Source organism: Lathyrus oleraceus, chromosome 6, assembly GCF_024323335.1.
Source record: "Lathyrus oleraceus cultivar Zhongwan6 chromosome 6, CAAS_Psat_ZW6_1.0, whole genome shotgun sequence".
Lineage (NCBI taxonomy): Eukaryota > Viridiplantae > Streptophyta > Magnoliopsida > Fabales > Fabaceae > Lathyrus > Lathyrus oleraceus.
In genome coordinates, this window is record NC_066584.1 from 470,369,003 (window position 1) to 470,393,650 (window position 24,648).

General features: G+C 36.8%; 2 non-coding genes across 2 annotated transcripts; both read right to left on the reverse strand.

Moving 5' to 3' along the window:
- Nucleotides 1–10,541: 10,541 nt before the first annotated feature.
- LOC127098759 (small nucleolar RNA R71) lies at nt 10,542–10,648 on the reverse strand. The gene has a single exon (XR_007793458.1). It is a non-coding gene; the product is annotated as a small nucleolar RNA R71 (small nucleolar RNA).
- An 11,330-nt stretch (nt 10,649–21,978) lies between these two features.
- On the reverse strand, nt 21,979–22,085 carry LOC127099539 (small nucleolar RNA R71). The gene has a single exon (XR_007794031.1). It is a non-coding gene; the product is annotated as a small nucleolar RNA R71 (small nucleolar RNA).
- Nucleotides 22,086–24,648: the final 2,563 nt, after the last annotated feature.

The window sequence follows — 24,648 nt, forward strand, 5'->3', positions numbered from 1 at the left end:
CTCTTTCATAAAAAATCCAAATGATGCAAAATTTAAGTCCATTTTGATTTTCTTGAAAAGATATACAACTTCGATGTTGAAGGTGTTTTCATTTGAGGCTTGCATCATATAAACAGAGGGGCTTGAAAATTGGCCAAATTTCGAAACCTTGCTTGACATGTCATGCACCTTGCACTTTAAACTCAAATTTCACAAATTTACACACTTCAAATGGATTTTTTCCCAACATAACAATTGTTCCTTACATCAAGGCCTTTCCAACCATTACTCACATGATCATGTTTGGATTTGGCAAATGGCACTTTCGAAGAAGGGAATATTTTCGTGCATTTATGGAAACTTGATTCAAACTCATTGCACATTCCAATTACCTCATATCTACACGTCCATTTCAGATCAAATTGACTTCAGCTTGCCATTCCAATAAGATTTGGGCCCTCAATGCGCCTGTACAGGCCCATGCATGAAGGCCCTCTTCATGCATGCACACGAGAATTCACCTTGTTTGCCTTGCCATTTGCTATAAATAAGTGTGCTCAGCTCCACTATTCTTCACCCTGATTCAACCTGAAATGCTGCAGAATTCTCTCCATAGCCATCACTAAAGGAATTTCAATTTTCTTCCAAAAAATTCAGATCTGAATTTCAACTTCCTTGGTTGATTTTCAGACCTATAATTCCTCAGCCTTGCTTCCTCTTCATCACTAGATCTCATTGCAAGCCTTGGTTGTGAAGAATCGTGCTCTCCATACCTGCATTCCAAAGGTGGATAACAGAACTTTTTTCTCTTCGAAACTCTTTGATCCTTGCTTATTTCTTGAGTTCCTTGGTCTGGCTGAAGTCCTCTCAATAGAGGCATTTGATTTGTGCTTTCAATTTTGCAAAAACATGAAGTTCATGATGAACACCATCATACTTCCAGCTCTGATTTCTCCATTTATAGGGATCTAGAGTGGAAGTGCATGGTATAGGAGTGATGTACATCACTTCCTCTTTCGATTGATGTATAGATCGCTCCATTTGGTTGAGTTTGCCATGTCTGCAATTCTCACCGGAATTGGAGGTCTCACCGGAGAAGACGGTGGCTCCGGTGGCCTTCCCAACTCCAGATCCAATCATAGGCGTGCATTTCCATTTCCAGATTCGATCTGATCCGTTCAATGTTATGACCTAATTAATGGCTCCATGTGGTTGCATTGACTGTGGACTACACTAGGCGCGCGCTTGTGGATCCTTGGATCTGCCAGCTCAATTAATGAGCTCAGATCCAAGGGCTCATGTTTTTTCCCTTTTTTTAATTCTGATTTTATTTTCTATTTCATTTTTAATTACATTTCATTTTCTAAAATCCATATCTCTTTTCTTTTTAATCCAAAAATTATGGGACCAATTGCATTAGTCTCTAAATAATTTCTAGTTTCTATTTCTGATTTTTAATTTTTTTAATTTTGTCATTTGCTATTTTTTGTGAATTTTCTCTTTTCTGGTTATTTTTAATTCATTTTAAATAGTTTTTGATATTCAAAAAATACAAAAATATTTTCCTAACCTATTTGAATGATGATGGATCTATGAAAAATATTCTCATCAATTTTTAAATTGATTTGAGATTTATTTGAGATTTTAGTTCAATTAGGTTATTTTTATTCATTTTTAATTGATTAAAAATAGTTTCTGACGTTTAAAAATGCTAAAAAAAATTGTCAAACTTTGGTTGACCTTGTTGAACTTGGGATAAATTACTTGGACCTTTCAAGGTTGATTTGAAGTGATTTTGAAGTTTGACCTTTCTTTTATTTTTAATTCAAGTTTAATATTAAATATTAAAAAATGCCAAAAATATTTTGTTTATTTCTTGACTTCCAATCTTCATCTCACTTCTGTTTTTGATTGTTTGACCTTGACTTTCAATGTCATTAGTCAACATATGAGGATTGGTACATGTTACTTCATTTAATGCACTTTAATTTTGCCATTTCCATTTCTCTTATTCCTCTCCTTCTTCTTCTTCTTCTTCTTCTCTTTCTTTTGGATCAATGAGTTAAAGGTTGATAAGTTAGCATTGATTAGGGAGACTTAATCTTCCTTGATCCAAATCTAATTCATCTTGATCAATTGATCAAGTGAATGGCTTTGCATTAAGGATAGGTTGTTTCCTAAATCATGCAAAAGGCTTAAACCAATACAAGATCAATTTTCTTCTTCTTTTTGGCATGGCAAGTTGTCGGGACTTGGTTCACTAATCAAGACTCCTAACTTGTGTTTGTTGCCTACATTATTATTGACCGGCCTCAGATAGTTGTGACTTCTACATAAGTCAAATTACGATTGCTTAACATAGCGCTAAATTTGCCTTATGGCACACTAACTACTAACACTAACTATTAACAATTAACATTTACTTTTTGCTCTTTACTTTTATGCTATTTACTATTCATGCACAGATTATCCATTTGCTTTTCTCTTTGCTCATTTGAGCACATGTTTATGTTAATGCCATTTGCCTTTTGCTCACTTGAGCACATAATTGTGTATATACTATTGTGCTTGTGTTTTTGTTTTGATTGTTGTGAACCAAATGCAAAGAAATGGACTTAGTCTCTAGGACCTTCCCTATGCAAAGAATGGAGAAATGGACTTAGATCTTAGGACTTTCCTTGTGCAAAATTGGAGTAAAAGGACCTTAATGATGAAGATGGATTAGAAGGACCAAATCTCTAAACTCACTCTTGTCCATTCTTGGTTTACTTCATGGAACTTTTGATGTGTGTGTTCTTGTGCTAGGGGGTTCCCACTTGAGCTAATTTGAAGGACCATTGCCATGTTCATCCAAAGTGAAAGATACAAGATACATTGAGGATCTCTTAAGAGGCTTGTTTGATGATTGCTTATTCCAAAGGATGGGAGCTACTTGGATCATCTATATGATCTCAAGAGAGGAACTCCATTGTGGTTTTGTTTCTTCATCCCTTATCTTTTTGCTTTACTTAGGACTTAGCCATTCTTCTTCTTCTCTCCACTCTAACCCAAGCCAAAACTTTTGTGCAAACATTTAACATTTGTTTTCAAACGTTAGAAACCTAAGCCTTATGCTTTTGATTTTCAAACTTTCTTTTCATAATACTTATTTTGAATTGAATCTTTAAGTCAACTTTGACCATTTTGTGTATACTTCTAATTGGTAAATATAACTCATTCAAATGCCTTTGTGGTTTCAATGGCCACTTTCTTAATCAAACTTTTTTTCATAACCTTTAGCTATTAGGTTTGAGTTATCCTTGTGGTAGATATAATGCTCACCTATATCCTTAGTGATGGACAATGAGTCTTCCATGCTTATTATAGGGTTAACCCCTCACTAGCATGTTGAAGCTATCCTCACATGGTGGATTTGTGGTTTTAGGATGAGTTTTCTCCCTTGGATAACAAAAGACCTTAAGGCTTTTGGACCAATCAATTCACCAACTCATTTTTGAGATTTTTACCCCGAACTACGAGGTTTTGATCCTAATCTTTTTTTAAGATGGTACGTAGGCAATGGGTTTATCCATCCAAACATAAAATGTAAATAAACTTGTATATTCTTTTCTCATCTCTTCAATCATGTTTGCACAAACAATTTTTTTCACAAAAACAACAACCTCTACAACAAGTATGAAAAGGGCTCCCTATGAGTACCTAGGATGTTTTGGGTGCCTAACACCTTCCCATTGCATAACCAACCCCCTTACCCAGATCTTTGTTCTCTTTTACTAGTTTTTGTTAAAACTATTAGGTTTTTGTTCGCTTTCTAACCATTCCTTTGGATAAATAGAAGTGCGGTGGCGACTCGACTTGTATGATTTACCTTGGATTTAGTCAATATCTCTAATGGTAACGAATACCCCGCTACAGTTTCCTTCTGAAATTAAATGGATTTCGACAGCCTGAACAGCAGAATGATCAACACTCGGTATCTTCTTATGAAGGCAAACAACAGAAGTAGAGTTTGAACCACAAAAGAAAACACTCTTCACTTGCTCATCCCCTTTTTTAAAAAATTGGACAAGTGTGGGCTTATTCCTGTGATTGTTGTCACTATGACCTAATTTCCCATTCAAACCCTTCTCCTATATGAAAACCTCTGCCTTGGAAGTCCAGACTACGACCTGATATAAACCACATGCAAAATCTTCTATGAAACTGTCAGCAATTTTATCTTCAATACGTGCAGGAACCATCCCATTTGCTGCAGGACTTCCATTAGAAGGAGAACCTCTTACCGTGCTAACAGAGTTACTAGAAGTATTTTTCAGAATGGGTGTCTCTAAATTGTTGCTCGTGCAATCATCCAACGGATGAGACAATACATTCCCAGAATATGACTCATAAATCAACCACTAAGGATAAAACGGATAGGTCACATACCTTACCAAGGTCTGATCACCCGAGCAATAAGGATACATGGCCGACCCAATTGTATGGTGGTAAGGAATATAGAAGACACAACTACCATCAAGCTTCTTCCCATTCAGATATTAAGTTTGATGAAGCAGTTTGTGATGAAATTGAAACAGGACCTCCTCCGGATACTTTTCCACCTAGCTCACTTCATAGCGTTGCTATACAACTTCGAAAGCATTCAAAATATCTTGGGAAGTTTGGTGCATGTAATAAGTATATGAACCGTGTATTAGTACTTACGGAATCACATATGGAGTCAAAATTTCTTGCTAAATTCACTAAAGCTGTGCAGAACTATCCTGACCTAAGTGCTCAAAATTGCTCTAAAGCTTGTTTGTGGCCATTTATGCATTGGATCGAATATGGGATGACATTGGAACCCACTGCCATGTTTACTATGCTCCTCCTGGAGCTTGTTATCTTCATCCTCCTCTTCTCCAACCCCTACAGAATCGGGCATCCTCTACCCCGCACGTCAGTGGTCCCAATCCATCCCCCTCCTTGCTCAATTCCGTTTGCCATAATGTAACCCTGAATATGTGGAATCAAATCCCTCAAGTGTGAGGCTTTGATTCCCTTTTTTATATCTTATGGACTTCATGTATTCAAGTGGTGATATTTAAAGGTTATGAGTTAATTCACTTGCCATGAAAATGACGGTTATGAGTGAGTGGATATGGTAAAAATGAATGAGGTAATTGAAATATGAGTGAGTGTGTAAAATTTCTTGAATATGAATGGCAAATTTTCCAATGCGAATGAAGAAATATGAATGCAAATTTTGAATGTGAAAAACAAAACAAAAATATGAAATAGCAAATATGAACATGACAAACGGAATATGTAAGGAACTTTCGAATCTTGAATAAATCGAAAAATGAATATGAATGGAGAAATATGGATGGAATTTTCGAATCCTGAATAAATGAAAAATGAATATGAATGATTGAATGAATGTAATGTTTGTATTTGGCATAGGAATTCATTAGAAGTGAGATGTGATCAGGAACAGGACAAAGGAATGTGAATGACCACATAATTGACAAACTTGAACAAGGGGTGAATGGTATCTTATGAGGGATACAAAACATGGATTGCATTTTAGACATGAAAATAAAAGTCATGAGATTCCACCGGATTCTTATCGAATGATAATATGCTCCAAGTCCTGCTTAGCTAAGGAAGCTAATTACCTTACACCAAAACAAATGGCAAGGCCCAAAGATTTATCGAATAGCAGATGATGACAAGTCTAAACAAAACAAGTTGGTGGATAGATTCATGACTAGATGAAATGGTCATGAGGAGAAAAAGAAAATGAATGATTGATGGAAAAAATTTCAGGGCCAAAATCAGGGTATGACACTTGTTTTTCTCTACCTTCAAGAACCACACCCTGTGTTACCACATGCCACTAACTGTGGCGGAATCCTTCTTCCAACTGAGGTAAAATACTTTTTTTTCTAGTATAATTGAAGCAACAATTTTCAATTTTTTTGCCATTTCCAACACTCAAGGAATTCTTACCATTGTTTTTCTATGAGCTCTTGAAACTTCTCGACTTGATGTGTGTTTACTGTGAAATTTAGTAAACAAATGCTAGTCTCTTATAAAATGTTACTTGCTGCATCGACCAGATAATCCTAGGACATAATGCTTAAAATATTTTTAAGTTTTGTGTGAGAATGCAAAGGGTTTCGACGTGGTCGAAGTCTTTATGTAAAAGTTGTGCAAATTAAGGTAAAATTGTTTGAAAGATAAAGGAATTCGAAAATGATAAAGTGATCAAGATTTTGTAAAGGATAATGTAAAATGAATAAAAAAATGATAATGGAACGAAAGTAAAGTTGCAGAGAAAATAAGTTAAAGTAAAAGACGTTACATTAAATGAAATGGTGTTTGGAATCATACATTTCACTCAGATAACTTGTTTCTCACTTCGCTTGGGTACATTGAGTTTGTGAGTTTTTGTAGTAAATTCAACACCCTGAATCCTAACACTAGAACTTTTATTTATACTAATGTAAAATAACTGCTTATAACGGTCTTCTATTCAGAAATTGACACATAATTGTTGCATTCTTTTTTCCTCTGAAATGTCTCTCACATGTCCTTTTGGATAAGACTAAAAAATAGTTACTTGTTTTGAAATTGTTTCTTCGCGTTATCCACTGTTTGTCAATGTGTCTTGCTGACTGTTGACATCAAAAACCTGTAGCAATGGTGTCGTCGAAATCTTGAACAAAATCTCTTTTCAGAAAATACTAAGTCTCAACTTCCACCCCACAGTTGAGACTTCAACTCCCTTAGCTGAAAAACTATGTAGAATTGCCTTTTCGAACTTCCAACATTTTTTATAAGTTTTTCTTAACGTGTTGAGATTTGATCCTATCAAAATTTTCAGCTAACAATGTGTCACGTGGTTGCTGGTCCATTATTAAAATATCATTCATATTCTTGACCATTGTAAGGTGCTACTTTGAATGTACTATGTGTTCCTTGTTTCTCAACCTCAACATTAGAATAACTAGTGACTGTGTAGGAGTTATCAGAGCGATATAAACAATTTTACAAGAATATGGCCTATTTTAGAGCATACATGATAGGCATGTTTAGAAACTTCGCCTTTTCCCTTTGCCTCCTCTCATGCTTTTGAAGTTTTATCCTCTCCAATTTCCTCTATGATTGAATATGTTTCCACTAAACTCGGTTTTGTTAACAAAATTTGTTATGGCATTGAGATTGTGGTTGTTGAAGTTGTTGAGATTGACTTGATCAAACAAATTTACAACAATTGAATTGTTATTAGTGTACAGTCTATTCAATGTCTGAATTATAAGATCAACATTTGAGATTGGTGATCCTGCCATTTTGAATTTGTCGGCAAGGTCTTTCATCTTCATTAGGTAGTCATTCATTTTCTTCTCTACTTCCCTAGTGTTGTGAAATTCAATTTTGAGAGATATTATTTCTGATCTTATATGAGCACCATCAAGACCTTGAGCCTCATCTATAAATTTTGCACCATTCATAATATATTTTCATTATAATGACTAGCGTCCAAACGGGCACTCCATGCCCGTTTGTCCGCTTTTTTTATTACGCTAACGCATAAAAATATTAACAGTGTCTTTTTTTATAAGTTTGATTTTAATATAAACTATTTATATATACGGTATTTATTCAAATGCATATTAAGTTTTGTTTGCAATATGTAATATTCTTTGCATTAAATTTTGTTTAAATTTTTTCCAAACAAATCAATAATGTGAGTGAAATAATTTTGTTACATATTTCTCATAAAGACAATTGTATCAATAGTAGATTTTTTCCAAATTGATCATAATATATTCCAAATTCAAATATCATCTTTATTACTTGAAAATTTAATTTCTTAAGGAACTCCACAATATAATCTATTTTCCAGCAATATTGTAAATATGACATGGTGAGCAACCATTTTAATGTACAAGCAAAGTATATGGAACATAAGAATGAAGTAGTTAAAAATCCATGAATTTGTATAAGAAAAAAAGGGAGTCATTAACAATGGTAATGGATAGAGAAAATAGTAATGGTTTTCTTAACATTCCGTGTGTCATAAGAAAATACACACTCATAATTTGAATAATTATTCTTTCAAAATTCTTCTTAAAAGATGTTGGGTGGGAATGATTTAAAGATGTGATGTGTTATGAGAGAAAATTTGCATCTAGTAAGTTGTCAAGAATCATGTTTCAAGTAATATGAAAGAATGTTGAAGTTGTTGTAAAAAGAGTCATAAAATCCTTCAACATTAATTGCATCTCAGGAAACATTGGATTCTAGTCTATGTGTTTGAGCAAGAAAAATCGGAACAACATATTTGCCATGAAGAAATATATAACTTGTTTTACTAAAACTCATTATAGGCATGGTGATAACACTGAAATTTACCGTATTTTCGAATTCGATTTCACATGCATTCTAGTTGTTTTATTGTTATTTTGTTGTGTTATTACTATGTTTTTCTTTGTTTTCAGGTTTTTACTTTAATCGGAGCCCCGATTGAGAAAAGGAGAGAAAAAGAGCTAAAAACCCTAAAATTCAGCATTTTGTACTTGTGGCTTCCACCATGGCTGGCGCCATAGACCCTGCCATGACGTGTCCAAGCTCAACCTCCCTCAACTGCCACGTTCCCCACTACTTCCACTAAGGCGCCTCAGATTGGTCTTGTGGCGGGCGCCATGGCCTTGTGGCGGGCGCCGCAAGAGGAAAAGTTTTCCCTCCCATTTTCAAGTTGAAAGGCATCCTTGTCATTCCCATCTTTTTACTTGCTTATAAATAGAAACTCGAAATCACTTTTTCAATCATCCAAACTTAGAGCAGAGGCAAACTCAGAGCAACTTTGTTTCACTTAGGCATATATTCAGTATTTTAAAGTGGTAATCGCTTCGCATTGGAGTGTTACCACAATTGTGTAATCGAGTATGTAATCGAGTTTGGAGCACTTTGGAAGGAAGTTAATCCTGCCGCCATTTTCATTTCCGCTTTGCAATTTACTCAACCCTCCGATTGGAGCAGGTTTTTATTACTTGTCTTTATCTTATTTATTTCCTCGCACTCGCTTTAAATTATTTATTTCCTCGCACTCGCTTTACTTTTATTTATTTCCTCGCACTCGCTTTACTTTATTTATTTCCCGCACTCGCACTACTTTTATTTACTTTCCGCACTCGCACTACTTTTATTTAAATTAATGCACTTTTACTTTACCATGTCTAACTAAATTTATAAGGTTAGAATGTAAGGATCATAATTGAACCGACAATCCGTACAATTGTTCGTAGAAGCACTTAAGGGCTATTTTAACTTTCAACTTAAGTTTTCCCGCACTTCAATTCCGTTGGGTAAGATCGAAAGCCGTCCAACGTCTATCTAAACTTAATTGTTTTTAACTATTTCAAAAACAGCGAAAGCGCTTTGTTTAGTTCATTAGGAGATTTTAACTTAAGAAGAAAAGAAATTTTAAAACTATTTTCGGACGCGTTTATAAGTTTAGAGTCTCGTTCGTAAGAACCTCTTTTGGTTAAGAAGTCCAGGTTACAATACTTTTTAACTTAGTCAAGACACTATATTTCTTAAAAATAGGTTTACTACTCTAACGCAATGCGCACCTTTTTATAAGTGACAATAAGAGGGTTTGATTAGGGAGTACAACTCGGTTCTGAATACGCGAAAACGACAATTCCCGTTAAATTAGTTCTTTTCAAAGTAGGAAACATTGCATATAAGTAGTTCTATTAGCAAGTAGTTGGATTATTAATTGATTATGTGAATTACATTCGACCCTGTCTTTATTAATTAAACTTTATTCAACACCTTACTTTTCTTTGCACACTCTAAAAACACTTATTTTGATTGCCTTTGATAAACACCATAACAATAGATAACGATAGATTGACACTTGGTCTCTGTGGATTCGACAATCTTTTATATTACTCTAACGCGTTCGTATACTTGCGAAAGTACCGCATCCAGTTTTTGGCGCCGTTGCCGGGGACCAATTTCGTCAAATTTCATTTCCCTGTTGTTATATCGTTTAGACTTAGGCTATTTCCCGCCGGTCAATGCGAAGAACTCGCAGCACCGGAAGTTTAAGCTTAGTATATCCTCTGGCGGAACCTGAACGTTACGCTCGCGCACGTTTATTCTTTCATAGAATTAAGAGAGCTATGGCCGAAGATCAAAACCAAAGACCTCTTAAAGATTTCGCTCAACCATCAAATGAAGAACCTAGTTCTAGTATAGTAAACCCAACCATCCCAGCTAATAGTTTCGAACTTAAACCATCCCTGTTGCAACTAGTGCAACAGAGGCAATTCGCAGGTCTCGCTACTGAGAACCCAAACCAACATTTAAAAATATTTCTTCAATTAGCAGACACTTTTAAAACCAATTTAGCTTCTCCTGAGGCAATACGTTTAAGATTATTCCCTTTTTCCCTCAGAGATAAAGCCCCATCATGGTTAGATTCCCTTCCACCCAATTCCATTACGACTTGGGATAACCTTAGAAGAGTTTTTCTTGCTAGATACTTTCCCCCGAGTAAGACCGTCGTTCTTCGAAACCGTATAACTAGATTTACCCAAAACCAAGGAGAATCGTTGTTCGAAGCTTGGGAGAGATATAAAGAGTTGTTACGAGCATGCCCACATCATGGTTTAGAAAATTGGTTAATCATTAAAACCTTCTATAATGGACTTCACTATAACACGAAGATGACCATCGACGCTGCCGCAGGCGGTGCTCTGATTGTAGCGGGGTATTCATTACCATTAGAGATATTGACTAAATCCAAGGTAAATCATACAAGTCGAGTCACCACCGCACTTCTATTTATCCAAAGGAATGGTTAGAAACCGAACAAAAACCTAAAAGTTTTATCAAATCAAAAACTAGTAAAAATGTCAGAGATCGGGGTAAGGGGGTTGGTTATGCAATGGGAAGGTTTTAAGCACCCAAAACATCCTAGGTACTCATAGGGAGACCTTTTCATACTTGTTGTAAGGTTGGTATTTTGTGAAAATTTGTTTGTGCAAACATGATTGAAGAGATGAGAAGAGAATATACAAGTTATTTACATTTTTGTGTTTGGATGGATAAACCCATTGCCTACGTACCATCTTAAAAAAGATTAGGATCAAAACCTCGTAGTTCGGGGTAAAAATCTCAAAACAAGTTGGTGAATTGATTGGTCCAAAAGCCTTAAGGTCTTTTGTTATCCAAGGGAGAAAACTCAACCTAAAACCACAAATCCCCCATGTGAGGATAACTTCAACATGCTAGTGAGGGGTTAACCCTATAATAAGCATGGAAGACTCATTGTCCATCACTAAGGATATAGGTGAGTATTACATCTAGCTCAAGGATAATTCAAACCTAATAGCTAAAGGTTATGAAAAGTTTTGATTAAGAAAGTGGCCATTGAAACCACAAAAGTATTTAAATGAGTTATATTTACCAATGAGAAGTACTTACAAAATATGGTCAAAGTTGACTTAAAGATTCAATTCAAAATAAGTGTTATGAAAAGAAAGTTTGAAAATCAAAAGCATAGGGCTTAGGTTTCTAATGTTGAAAACAAGTGTTAAAGGTTTGCACAAAAAGTTTTCGCTTGGGTTAGAGTGGAGGGAAGAATAACAATGGCTAAGTCCTAAACATACAAGAGATAAGGGATAAGAAACAAGACCACAAATGGAGTTCCTCTCTTGAGATCATATTGATGATTCAAGTAGCTCCCATCCTTTGGAATATGCAAGCAAAATAATAGTAAGCTCAAGAAACAATCAAACAAGTCTCTCAAGAGATCCTCAATACATCTTGTATCTTTCACTTTGGATGAACATGGCAATGGTTCTTCAATTTAAGCTCTCATAGGATTCCCTAGCACAAGAACACACACATCAAAAGCTCTTATGAAGTAAATCAAGAATGGATAAGAGTGAGTTTAGAGGTTTGGTCCTTTCAAAGTCCTCTTCAATATTTATAGCATTCTAAAGGCTCAATGCATAGTTGCTCTTTGACTCCAAATTTGCATAGGGTAAGTCCTAAGATCTAAGTCCAATTGTCCATTTCTTTGCATTTTGGTTCACAACAATCACAACAAAAGCACAAGCACAATAATATATACACAATTATGTGCTCAAATGAGCAAAAGGCAAATTGCATTAACATAAACATGTGCTCAAATGAGCAAAGAAAAAAAGCAAATGAATAATATGTACAAGAATAGTAAATTGCATAAAAGTAAAGAGCAAAATGTAAATGTTAATTGTTAATGGTTAATGTTAGTAGTTAGTGTGCCATAAGGCAAATTTAGTGCTATGTTAAGCAATCGTAATTGGACTTATGTAGAAGTCACAACTATCTGAGGCCGGTCAATAATAACGTAGGCAACAACACAAGTTAGAAGTCTTGATTAGTGAACCAAGTTCCAACAACCTGTCATGCCAAAAAGAGGAAGAGAAATGATCTTGTATTGGTTTAAGTCCTTTGCATGATTTAGAAAACAACCTATCCTTAATGCAAAGCCATTCATTTGATCATTTGATCAAGATGAATTAGATTTGAATCAAGGAAGATTAAACCTCCCTAATCAATGCTAACTTATCAACCTTTAACTCATTGATCAAAAGAAAAGGAGAAGAAGAAGTAGATAATGGAAATGGAGAAAATTAAAGTGCATTAAAATGAAATGGAATGTACCAATCAATCAAGGGTTGACCCAAGACATTGAGGATCATGGTCAAACAATAAAAAACAGAAGTAAGATGAAGATTGGATGTCAAGAAATAAACAAAATATTTTTGCCATTTTTAATATTTGAAAATAAACTTGAATTAAAATATTAAAGAAAGGTCAAACTTTAAAATCACTTCAAATCAACTTTGAAAAGTCCAAGTGAATTATCCCAAGTTCAACAAGGTCAAACAAAGTTTGACAAAAAATTCAGCATTTTTAGAAGTCAGAAACTATTTTTAATCAATTAAAAATGAGAAAAAATAACCTAATTGAACTAAAATCTCAAATCAATTAATAAATTGATGAGAATATTTTTCATAGATCTATCATCATTCAAAGAGGTTGAGAAAATATTTTTGTATTTTTTGAATATCAAAAACTATTTAAAATGAATTAAAAATAACCAGAAAAGAGAAAATTATTAAAAAATAGCAAATGATGAAATAAAAAATATTAAAAATCATTTTTAGAAACTAGAAATTAAAAGAGAAATAATGCAATTGGTCCCATATTTTTTGGAATTAAAATGAGAGAGTTATGAATTTTTGAAATAAAAGGAAACAAAGAAAATAAAAAACAGAAATTGGAAAATATGGAAAATCCACACGCGTTGGATCAAAGCTCATTAATTGAGCTGGCACATCCAAAGGTGGAGAGATGCGCGCGCACGATGGTCCCAAGTCAACGAGTAACATAATGAATTAAAATAAGTCATATCATCCAAGGGCCATGATTCAAACTGGAAACATGATCAAACGGTCTACATGTGATCTGGAAACAGGGACGGCGGTGTACACCACCGTCTTCTCCGGCGAGCTTGTATTTTCCGGCCAGAGTTGCAGGTCATGAAATCTCAACCAAAAGGGACGATCCTCATATCATTGGAAAGCTGGGGTGATGTACATCACCCCTGTACCATCTATTTTCACTCTAGATCTCCATGGTAAGAGAAATCAGAGGTTGAAAAATATGGTGTTCAACTGAAACTTAATGGATTTGCAAAATTAAAAGCACAATCAAGTTGCCTCTAATGAGAGGATTTCAGCCAAGCATAGAAGCACAAGAAACAAGCTATGAATAAAGAGTTTCGAAGAAAATAAGTTATGATATCCACCTTTGAAATGAAGATCTTGAGAGCATAATTCTCCTCAACTAATGCTTGCAGTAGGATCTAGTGATGAAGGTGAAGCAAGGTCAAGGAATTATAGGTCTGAAAATCAACCAAGGTAGTTGAAATTCAGATCTGAATTTTTGAGAAGAAAATGGAAGTTCCTTTAAGTATGGCTATGGAGGGATCTTAGCAGCATAACAGGCGCCTTCAGGTTGCCAATTGAAGTGTGTAATGCCTTCTATTTATAGCCATAGCTGATGCAAAGTCATGAAGAATTCGTGTGTGCATGAAGTTGGATCCTCCATGCATGGGCCTGTACAGGCGCATGTGAGGCCCAAAATCAAGTGCAAATGCAAGCTGACATCATACCAAATTGAAATGGACGTGCATTCTGAGTTGCATTTGCTTGTGCATGGAGATTTAACATGAAATGCATAATTGGTCACAAAGCTTCAAGTCTTCGAAAGTCCCCTATGAAAAATCCAAACATAGGCATGTGGGTAATGGTTGGAAAGGTCTTGACATAAGGAACAAATGTTATGTTGAACAAAAATTCATTTGGAGTGTGGAAATTTATGAAAACAGGCCATGAAGTTCAATGCATAAAATATGCTTTTGAGAATTTTGTCAAAATGAACCAACTTCAAGCCCTTATGTTTTGATTATGAAAGCTCCAAATGGAAAAACCTCCCACATCCAAGTTGTAGATCTTTTCAAGAAAATCAATTTGGACTTAAAGTTTGCATCATTTTGATTTTTAATGAAGAAGTTATGGGCACTTGAAGTTGGACTTTTTTTCCATTTCAATGACTTTGGTCCAAAGTGACCTATAATGTTTTGCATTATCACATGTATTTCTTTTGAGATTTTGATATTTTACTCAACATAACATTTTAAATAGACACGGTAAGCTTTCCAATGCATTTGGTTCTACCTCAAAATCATAAAAAATGAATGAGTTATGTTCTTGGGAAGTTGACCCAAAATTAGGGTTTCAGTCAAAATGACCTATAATGTCTTGGAGTGGATGACGATCTTCCAAGCTTGAAAGAAATTTTTGATGAACATGAAAGTTGTTCATATTGTCCTTAAGAACATTGTTTCTCTTGGGATCATCTCCATTTGACCAACACATAAAATGTTAGGTCTCAGTGCATTTCAAAATAGATAGATGAATTGACTGGTCAACTTTTCAAGTCCACCACTCATATCTTAATGAATTGATGATTGAGGGCACTCAAATAAGTTCAAATATTCATGGAATGATGAATTAAAGAACTTCCCTTGATGGTACTTGACCATGGGCTGATGTTGCTTCATGAGCAAGGCATAGTTGATGAACAGATGAATTAGGGTTTCCTTGGGAAACAAACCGCAAACCCCTTGACTTGCTTTGATTAAACATGATGAATTGAGATACTAGGGAGGCATATTTGATAGAAGAGAGCTTTGGGAACCATTACCATGCTTGCTTTCATCTTCTCTTGACTTTATCATTGCACAAAGGGTTTCCTAGAAGCTCTTAGACCTTATGATTGCTCAAGCTACAAACAAGGAATGTTAGTGACATATTTTTGTGCTTTTGGTTAGTAAATAAAATGAGAAAAGCAATGATATACAATTCAAGCATGCTTGGTGATCTCAAACCACTCACAAGAGGTCCAACCCAAAGGTAAAGGGAACCCAGATGCTCATGATCCTTGAGGCTTTGCAAATGCAATGTTATGATGCCATGAGGGATCTTAGGGCCAAAATTGGGGTCTTACAGATGCCCCTATTTAAGGTCATTCTAACTGGAGATATGAAGGTTAAAATCTTCGTCTCGACGAGGTAGAATGGGCTTAAATAATAACAAAGAGACGAATTTTTGTCCCTACGAGACCTCAAGATGCAGATGTACGTATGCAAAAGGGTAACACTTCGTGGGGGGATATGTGTCCACAAAGAGAAAAGAAGTCAGGAGAAATTGACAATCCATATGAGTAACACACTCAATGGGACAAAGACTCTGGGACTCTTATGGGGATAGAAAAAAGGTAAATTGCGTGAGCAGGGCACGACTCAAAACTTGGGGAGCAGAATTCCAAAAGAATAAATCAATGGAATGACCTGAGCTGACTCAAAGGCGCATGTATTGGGGAATATACCAATACAGCGGATACTTCAGATGAAAATTCGGACTCAGATAGGGGAGAATTTGCTAAAGGACCTTGTTGGGAAACATCCAAACAGGACTCCTCTGAGGAAATACCAGGGTGAGGTATTATCGGTTACTGGGTAATAAGCTCAAAGAGACATGTGATCCGAACACCGGTATAGGGTGAAATATCAACATGCTCGGGGAGAATGAATATCTAAGACCGGTATAAGAGTGAGAAATATCAAACATCCCAAAAATCATCTGAGGAAAACCTAAAAGGTATATTTCAACTCAGGAAAATCTTACTCCATAGGGGACAAAAGTCATAATAGGGAGCAGAGAGGAAGGAACACCAGGGATACCGGTTACTGGGCATATAATAGGTGTCCGACCAGGGCGTGAATTGGGGAATATTCCCAAGACACTCATTATCCAAAAGAGGGATAGAAAGCAAACTCGATAACATGATAGGTATTCGACTCCGCAAAGGGGATACGTATCTTACTCGACTGAGGAAGAACAAAGACTTCGACCGAAGAGTGCATGAGACATATTATCTATTACCGTCAGAACGTAGATAACATACTCGCATGGAGAATTATCCACAACCGGGTACTGGGTTAATAAAGGATAAATCGACTGAAAAGAAGGGGCATCGGGAACACCAAAAATTAGGTATAAAATAATGACCGATCATTACCGAAAAACGGAAAACAAAAGATGACTCACCGGGGATACATTGACAAAGGCAATGATCCGGGAGATATACTCAAAAAGGGTGAAGGACTATCAATACCGAATATTGGATAATGATAACCGTCAAGGAGGGGATTACATCTACCAGATACTGGGTAGAAAACCACGGAAAAGTAACCGTCATCGGTTAGGATGAATAAAAGGTTAACTCTGCCAAGGGGATAAAAATAGGGTTTACGACTACCGGTATGAGGGTAGAAAACCACAGTCTCCACCATGGAAAAGATGGATAATTACTGGTTACTGAGCAATCATTCATCTGAACTACGGGGAACTGCAAGGATAATCTCTAGAAGCCAAATCTAGGAACAAACTAGAGATGCACAATAAAACAAGACTCATCCCTATGAGGATATAACTCAATGGGGAGTTCTGTCCCAATATATGTGTTGGAAGGAAACAGAAACAACCATCATCCGCGAGGACATAACTCGGTGGGGAATGTGGAAGAAAGGATAAACATTTTCTGCTTATGGGGCTGACTCTTTATGGAGAGATCAGACACAAATAATCTTCTTGGGGAATATATTACCGACTAGCAGAAGATAACAAACAAAGATGTATGGCAAAGAATGCAACATGAATATCTGAATGTTAAAACTATGTATATATGCGTGGTTTATGTATGATGAATGCTGACAGAACAGACATATCTAACACAAACAAGTCCACCGATCGATTGAACAAACATCCGGTACAACATCTCAAGAGAGAAAGCCAGGCTCAACGGAGAACATCCCATTTGTTGAGGATCAGGGGTACACGGACCTCTGCAGGGGAACGATCAACAACCAATCCAACTGGGAACAGGATCACGGCACAGATAAATTCTACTAGGGAAGCTACTCCTCTGGGGAAATTATCAAAGGGGATGATGGATCTTCGTGGGGAACAACCACCAATCAGGAGCTTCCAAGGTCACCAAACCAAGAGCTCACACCTGCTGAGGAGGAAGGAGGCTGAATACCTTTACCACACACTCTGCTCGGGAGAGGAAACCACAAAAGGTTCCGGAGGAAGAGGATACAAAAATGCCAGTAATATGAACAAATGTCTTACCCTGTCGAGAATCCTACCATCCTTGGGAGAGCACTGAGGACATCCTAGTATCCTTTCATCATTGTAAATGTTCACTTTGTTTAAAAACAAGTTATGAAAAGTTTAAGTATTTAAAAACAATGATATTTCTCAATTAAAACATGCAAAACATTTGTTGAATAGAAACAAATAAGAGTGTAAATAATTGGGTAAAGGCTCAAATTTATTTGATGGAATGGTAGTCTGTGAATGACAAGACTCCATAGATCTTTACAAATTTGAAATTGGTGATATATATTGGAAAAGGGCTACATTGAACATAATGACCATTTCTCCACCAATTATGGATCCGATGTATTTGAAGCATCGGTTGATGATGACTAAGCGGGAATCTCTGACAGATGACAATTTGTAGAACACAGTCTTGTCAGGATGTAGTTACTTGCCAAATCCCTATTTTTTTTCCTAGATTGCCCCAAGGTGAGGTACTCAATCTAGCGGGATACATATTCATTTTTTATGTCTCTAACTTTTGCCCGGATCTCCCTTTCGGGTTTTCAATCCAGCGAGACGCTCATTTTTGCCTAAGCCGCCCTTTCGGGTTTTCAACTTAGCGAGCTATTCTGTTTTTATCTTTTTTAGGCGAAGTATTTCTTGACTGCATCCGAATTCACAGGACGAGTGAAATCCTCCCCATCCATAGTTGTAAGTATCAATGCACCACCTGAAAAGGCTCTCCTGACAACATATGGATCTTCATAGTTTGAAGTTCACTTGCCCCTGGAATCGGGCACGAAAGACCAGACTTTCTTGAGCACAAGGTCACCTTCTTGGAACACGCGAGGCTTGACCTTCTTATCAAAGGCTTTCTTCATCCTTTGCTGATATAACTGACCATGGCACATGGCAGTCAATCTCTTCTCTTCAATCAAATTCAGCTGGTCATAACGACTCTGAAATCATTCAGCATCAGTCAACTTGGCTTCCATCAAGACTCTCATTGATGGGATCTCCACCTCTATTGGGAGCACAACCTCCATGCCGTAAACAAGAGAGAAAGGGGTTGCCCCTGTTGAAGTGCGGACAAATGTACGATATCCATGCAAAGCAAATGGCAGCATCTCATGCCAATCTTTGTACGTAACAACCATCTTCTGGATAATCTTCTTGATATTCTTATTAGCAGCTTCAACAACCCCATTCATCTTGGGTCTGTAAGGAGAAGAATTATGATGCGCAATCTTGAACTCGCTACACAACTCTTTCATCATCTTGTTGTTCAAGTTAGATCCATTATTAGTAATGATCTTATCTGGCACACCATACCGGCATATGAGTTGATTCTTGATAAATCTCACGACCACCTTCCTGGTTACATTTGCATATGATGCCGCTTCAACCCATTTGGTGAAGTAATCAATTGCTACGAGAATGAATCTGTAACTGTTGGACGCTTTTGGCTCTATCATGTCAATTCCCCACATAGAGAAAGGCCATGGTGATGAAATCACATTCAGAAGTGTCGGAGGAATATGAATCTTATCCGCGTAAATTTGACACTAATGACATTTCTTCACGTATTTGCAGTAGTCAGACTCCATTGTCAGCCAATAGTAGCCTGCTCTCAACATCTTTCTAGCCATGGCATGTCCATTGGAATGAGTACCAAATGAACCCCCATGGACCTCAGTCATTAACAAGTCTGCTTCGTGTCTATCCACGCATTTGAGCAGCACCATATCAAAATTTCTCTTATAAAGCACATCTCCATTGAGGTAGAAACTGCCTGACAATCTCCTCAAAGTTTTCCTATCTTTCACAAATGCCCCAGGCGGGTAAATCTGGCTCTGAAGGATACAATTGATATCATAATACCACGGCTTATCATCTTGCACCTCCTCTGCTGCAAATACATGAGCTGGTCTGTCCAAGCGCATCACAATGATATTAGGATCTTCATTCCAAAGTCTCACCATAATCATTGAAGCAAGTGTAGCGAGAGCATCTGCCATCCGATTCTCATCTCGAGGAATATGATGGAAGTCAACCTCAGTAAAGAACATTGAAATCCTCCTCGCATAATCCCTATATGGAATGAGGCCAGGCTGATTCATTTCCCACTCACCTGATAACATGAAATAATATCACATTTCTAGACTCGATTTAATTAAATTATATTATTATTTCATTCGATTTATTTTATATTATTCGATATTACTTGGTATTTTCCTTCTATTTATTTCAGGTAACATTATTTGAAGCATATGTGAAAAAGAAAGAAAAGGTGGTGCAAAAAGAGGATTCTCTAGGAAAAGCATTCCACTAAAGCCCAACCCACAACTACAAGGAAAAGCGCTGTGACGTTGTGACGACCGCCACACATGGTGTGACGAGCGTCACGCCCCTCAGCTTAGTGTTTCTCACCATAGTTTCTACACCGAAAACTATTGTGTAACTTTTACTGGATCTAACCTTACGTTAGATCATAGTATTTTACTTCTTTGTTTTTATTTTACTGTCTGATCGAAGATTGTGAAGAACAAATCCAACTGGTTTGTGGTGGAGTGTTCAAGCATCGAAGCTAGGGAACCACCAAGATCTCTATTAATTTTACAGGTTCATTAATTTATCGTTTAAACTTATATATGCTCTGTGCTGCTGTTTATCTATACTGTTTGTCTGATATGGCTGTATTTAAGCATAATAATTGTTTAGGTTTGTTTAGCATGTCCGGCTAAATAAATTTAGATATCGGTATGTAAAGTAAGCGGAATAAAGGAATCAAAACTGAGTTGGTTTAAATTTATTTCAAAATATAGTCACTCTTTTTATGGTCCCAATTTACAGAGTTAATACCAAAGTTTTTGTACGAGAGTAAAAGACATAAAGAAGTTAAAATCAATAGAACGACGGTTTGAGCTTTTAACTGGACAGTGTAAATTGGACATTAACTTTAAATCAGGGCGAGAGCAATTTTTAAAGTTAATTAAATTCTAATCATTTTCAAAAATTATTTTTAAAGGTTAGATGTGAGGACGAGAGTTAAGCATTTAGATTTAATCATATAATCTAAGTCAACAGAGCGAGAGTTCGAGACGAGGGTGTTTAAACGGTTAGTATTTTAATAAAAAGAGTTTCTATAGATTCTATTGTTTTCAAAAAGTGGTTTTAGATTTAACTAAATAGTGAGAGCGTACGTTAATATAAAGTCATAGTCTGATTCAACAGAGCGAGAGTTTGAGAAAAGACTTTTAATCAATAGTGTCTAATGAAAAGACTTATTTTAAAACTAAGAAACCAACGAAGACTTGATTCCCTAATTACGACGAACTACATACCGATATCCGTGTTATTTGATATTTAATCTAGATCCAATTTTAGTTTTACTTTTCTCCCTAATCATCAAAGTATCATCCGCCTTAGCTTTACGAAGTAACCTTAGAAAAACGGTATATCGATTCATTAAGTCCCTGTGGGATCGATATCTTTTAAAACTACGCGATTAGACTGTGCACTTGCAGTTAATACCCCAATAGACTCATAAAGTCGCGATCAAGTTTTTGGCGCCGTTGTCGGGGACTTTTATTTAGTCGATATCGTAACTCTTCTGTTACGCTGTAGAGACTAAGGCAATTTTTGTTTTTCCCTTGTCTTTTGTTGATTTGTATGCCACACACTCGCTCACAAGCGAACCGTACTACTCACGAATCAACGACGTTGAATGATATCTCCGAGTCTTACGACGAATTCGGGAGTATCGTGCTGCAAACAATCTTCCTCCAATCGAAATTCCTGATCTCAAAAATCTCCTTCCTTCGCCGATACCCGGGATGGCAAAACCAGCTCGTGCTCTTCGAGATTACGCTGCTCCATCGCAAGATGAGCCGCATTCGAGTATTGCTCCACCCGCAATCAAGCAAACAACTTCGAACTTAAACCTTCGCTGTTGCAGGCAGTGCAACAGAACCAATTTTCTGGAAATCCTACCGAGGATCCAAACCTTCATTTATCCGTATTTGTCCAATACGCTGATACTGTTAAAGCTAATGGTGTCACTTCAGAGGCAATTCGACTTCGTCTCTTTCCTTTCTCGTTAAGGGATAAAGCTAGAAGATGGCTTCAGTCTCTTCCTTCCAACTTAGTCACCACATGGAATGAGTTGAAGAAAGTCTTCCTTGCCCGATATTTTCCTCCAAGCAAAACAGCTATGTTGAGAACCCAGATAAATGGATTTAAACAGAAAGATAACGAGTCTCTTTTTGAAGCATGGGAAAGATACAAAGACATGATGAGACTTTTCCCACACCATGGTTTAGAGGTCTGGTTAGTAATTCATACCTTCTATAATGGTCTCTTGTACAACACAAGGTTAACAATAGACGCCGCCGCAGGTGGTGCGCTTATGGATAAACCTTACGCCGATGCTTATCAACTTATTGAGAGCATGGCCCAAAACCATTATCAGTGGGGAAGCGACCGAACGATGGTAGAAAAACCTCAAACAAAAGGGGACATGTACGAGATAAGTAGCCTTGATCAAGTTAATGCAAAAGTGGATGCTCTTGCCCAGAAAATTGAAAGTTTAAATGTATCACCTCCAGCCACTGTGGTTGCTGTAACTCAAAATTGCGAAGTCTGTGGAATTCAAGGTCACACTCCTACAGATTGTCAACTCCTAACAGGAATCCAAGCAGAGCAAGTGAACTATGCTCAAGGAAATCCCTACTCGCATACCTATAACTCAAACTGGAAGAAACATCCTAATTTTTCATATAAGAGTAATAATGCTTTATACGCACCAGGTCAAGCTCCCAGTCAAGCCCCAGTTATACCTCCCGAATATCAAAAGCCGACCCCATCTACGTCTAACAATAACGTTCCTAGGAAATCCAACTTGGAAATCATGATGGAGAACTTCATCGCTTCTCAACAGCAAACCAATAAAGAGTTCTTAAACCAGAATGCACACACTAACAAACAGATTAAATAACTAGCAAGTAAAGTAGATGCCCTGGCTACCCATAACAAAATGCTGGAAACACAAATCTTGCAAGTAGCTCAACAACAAGCGCCTACTGCTGCCCCAACTGGTACATTTTCTGGACAGCCCCAACCTAACCCGAAAAGCCACGCTCATACAATTTATATTAAGAAGTGGAACAGAGGTAGAAGGACCGTCTGACCCAAGGATTGAAAACCAAAACTCTAAAAAGTCAACTGAGGAAGAAAGTAAACCTAAGGAAAAGGAAGAGTGTAATAAGGAAACCGTAGAAAAGAAAGAACCTTATGTACCTCCTCCACCTTACAAACCACCTATCCCTTATCCTCAAAGGCAAATTAAAACCAAAGACGCGGGCCAATTTAAAAAATTTGTTGACCTACTGAAACAATTAAACATCACCATTCCTTTTACAGAAGCTATTACACAGATGCCCTCATATGCTAAGTTCTTAAAAGAAATTCTTTCTAATAAAAGGAAACATGAAGATAGCGAAATCGTTACACTCACTGCTGAGTGCAGCGCGATAATCCAAAATATGCCTCCTAAACTTAAAGACCCTGGTAGTTTCTCTATACCCTGTCACATAGGAAAATTTGTCATAGACAAAGCTCTATGCGATTTAGGAGCCAGTATCAGTGTTATGCCCTTGTCCATATGCAAGAGACTTGAAATGGGAGAATTAAGACCAACTAAAATGTCTGTGCAATTAGCAGATCGTTCCGTTAGATATCCCATAGGAATTCTTGAAAACATTCCCGTGCGCATAGGTCAATTCTACATCCCAACCGATTTTATAATTATGGATATAAGAGAAGATGAAGTTACCCCCATTATATTGGGAAGACCATTCTTAGCAACCGCCGGTGCTATCATAGACGTAAAACGAGGACGACTCACTTTCGAAGTAGGAGAAGAGAAAATTGAGTTCATTCATTCCAAATTTTTGAAAGCACCTGCAATAGATGACACATGTTACTTCATGGATATCATCGATGAATGCATAAAAGAAACAAATTAGAAAATGACGAATTGTCTGACTGTCGTGTAGAAGACAGATTTAACCAATGTTTAGCAATAACATCGGATCCTACGCAATGCCTCAAGAAACCAACCCTCGACCTGAAAACACTTCCCAAAAATCTGAGATATGAATTCCTAGACTTAGAACTTGAACGACCAGTGATAGTCAATGCAGACCTAGGAAAACTCGAAACCGAAAAACTCCTACTTATCTTAAGAAAATATCCAACCGCACTAGGATACAACATCACCGACCTTAAAGGGATAAGTCCTTCTATTTGTATGCACCGCATCATGCTAGAAGAAGACTGTAAAACTTCTAGGGAACATCAGAGGAGACTAAACCCGATCCTGAGTGAGGTAGTAAAGAAGGAAGTTACGAAATTATTAGAGGCAGGTATTATATATCCTATATCCGATAGCAAATGGGTTAGCCCTGTACACGTAGTACCAAAGAAAGGGGGTATAACCGTGATCGAAAATGAAAAAGGAGAAACTATAACCAAACGAATCGAATCGGGATGGAGAATGTGCATTGACTATAGGAAGCTAAACAAAGCAACCCGAAAAGATCATTTTCCTTTACCATTCATAGACCAGATGTTAGAACGATTAGCCAAGCATTCTCATTTCTGCTATCTGGACGGTTACTCATGTAACACCCTTCTAAAATACCCCGAGTATATAATTAAAATAACACATATCAATCAGAGTAAATATGCAATCAAGGGTGTCACACAACATTTCACACCATAATAACTGTCATGCTCTTTCATTAACTCAAAACATAAAACATTTGCACAATACGCAGCGGATAGAGATCAAATCGATCATTCAAAACATGCAACATACTAC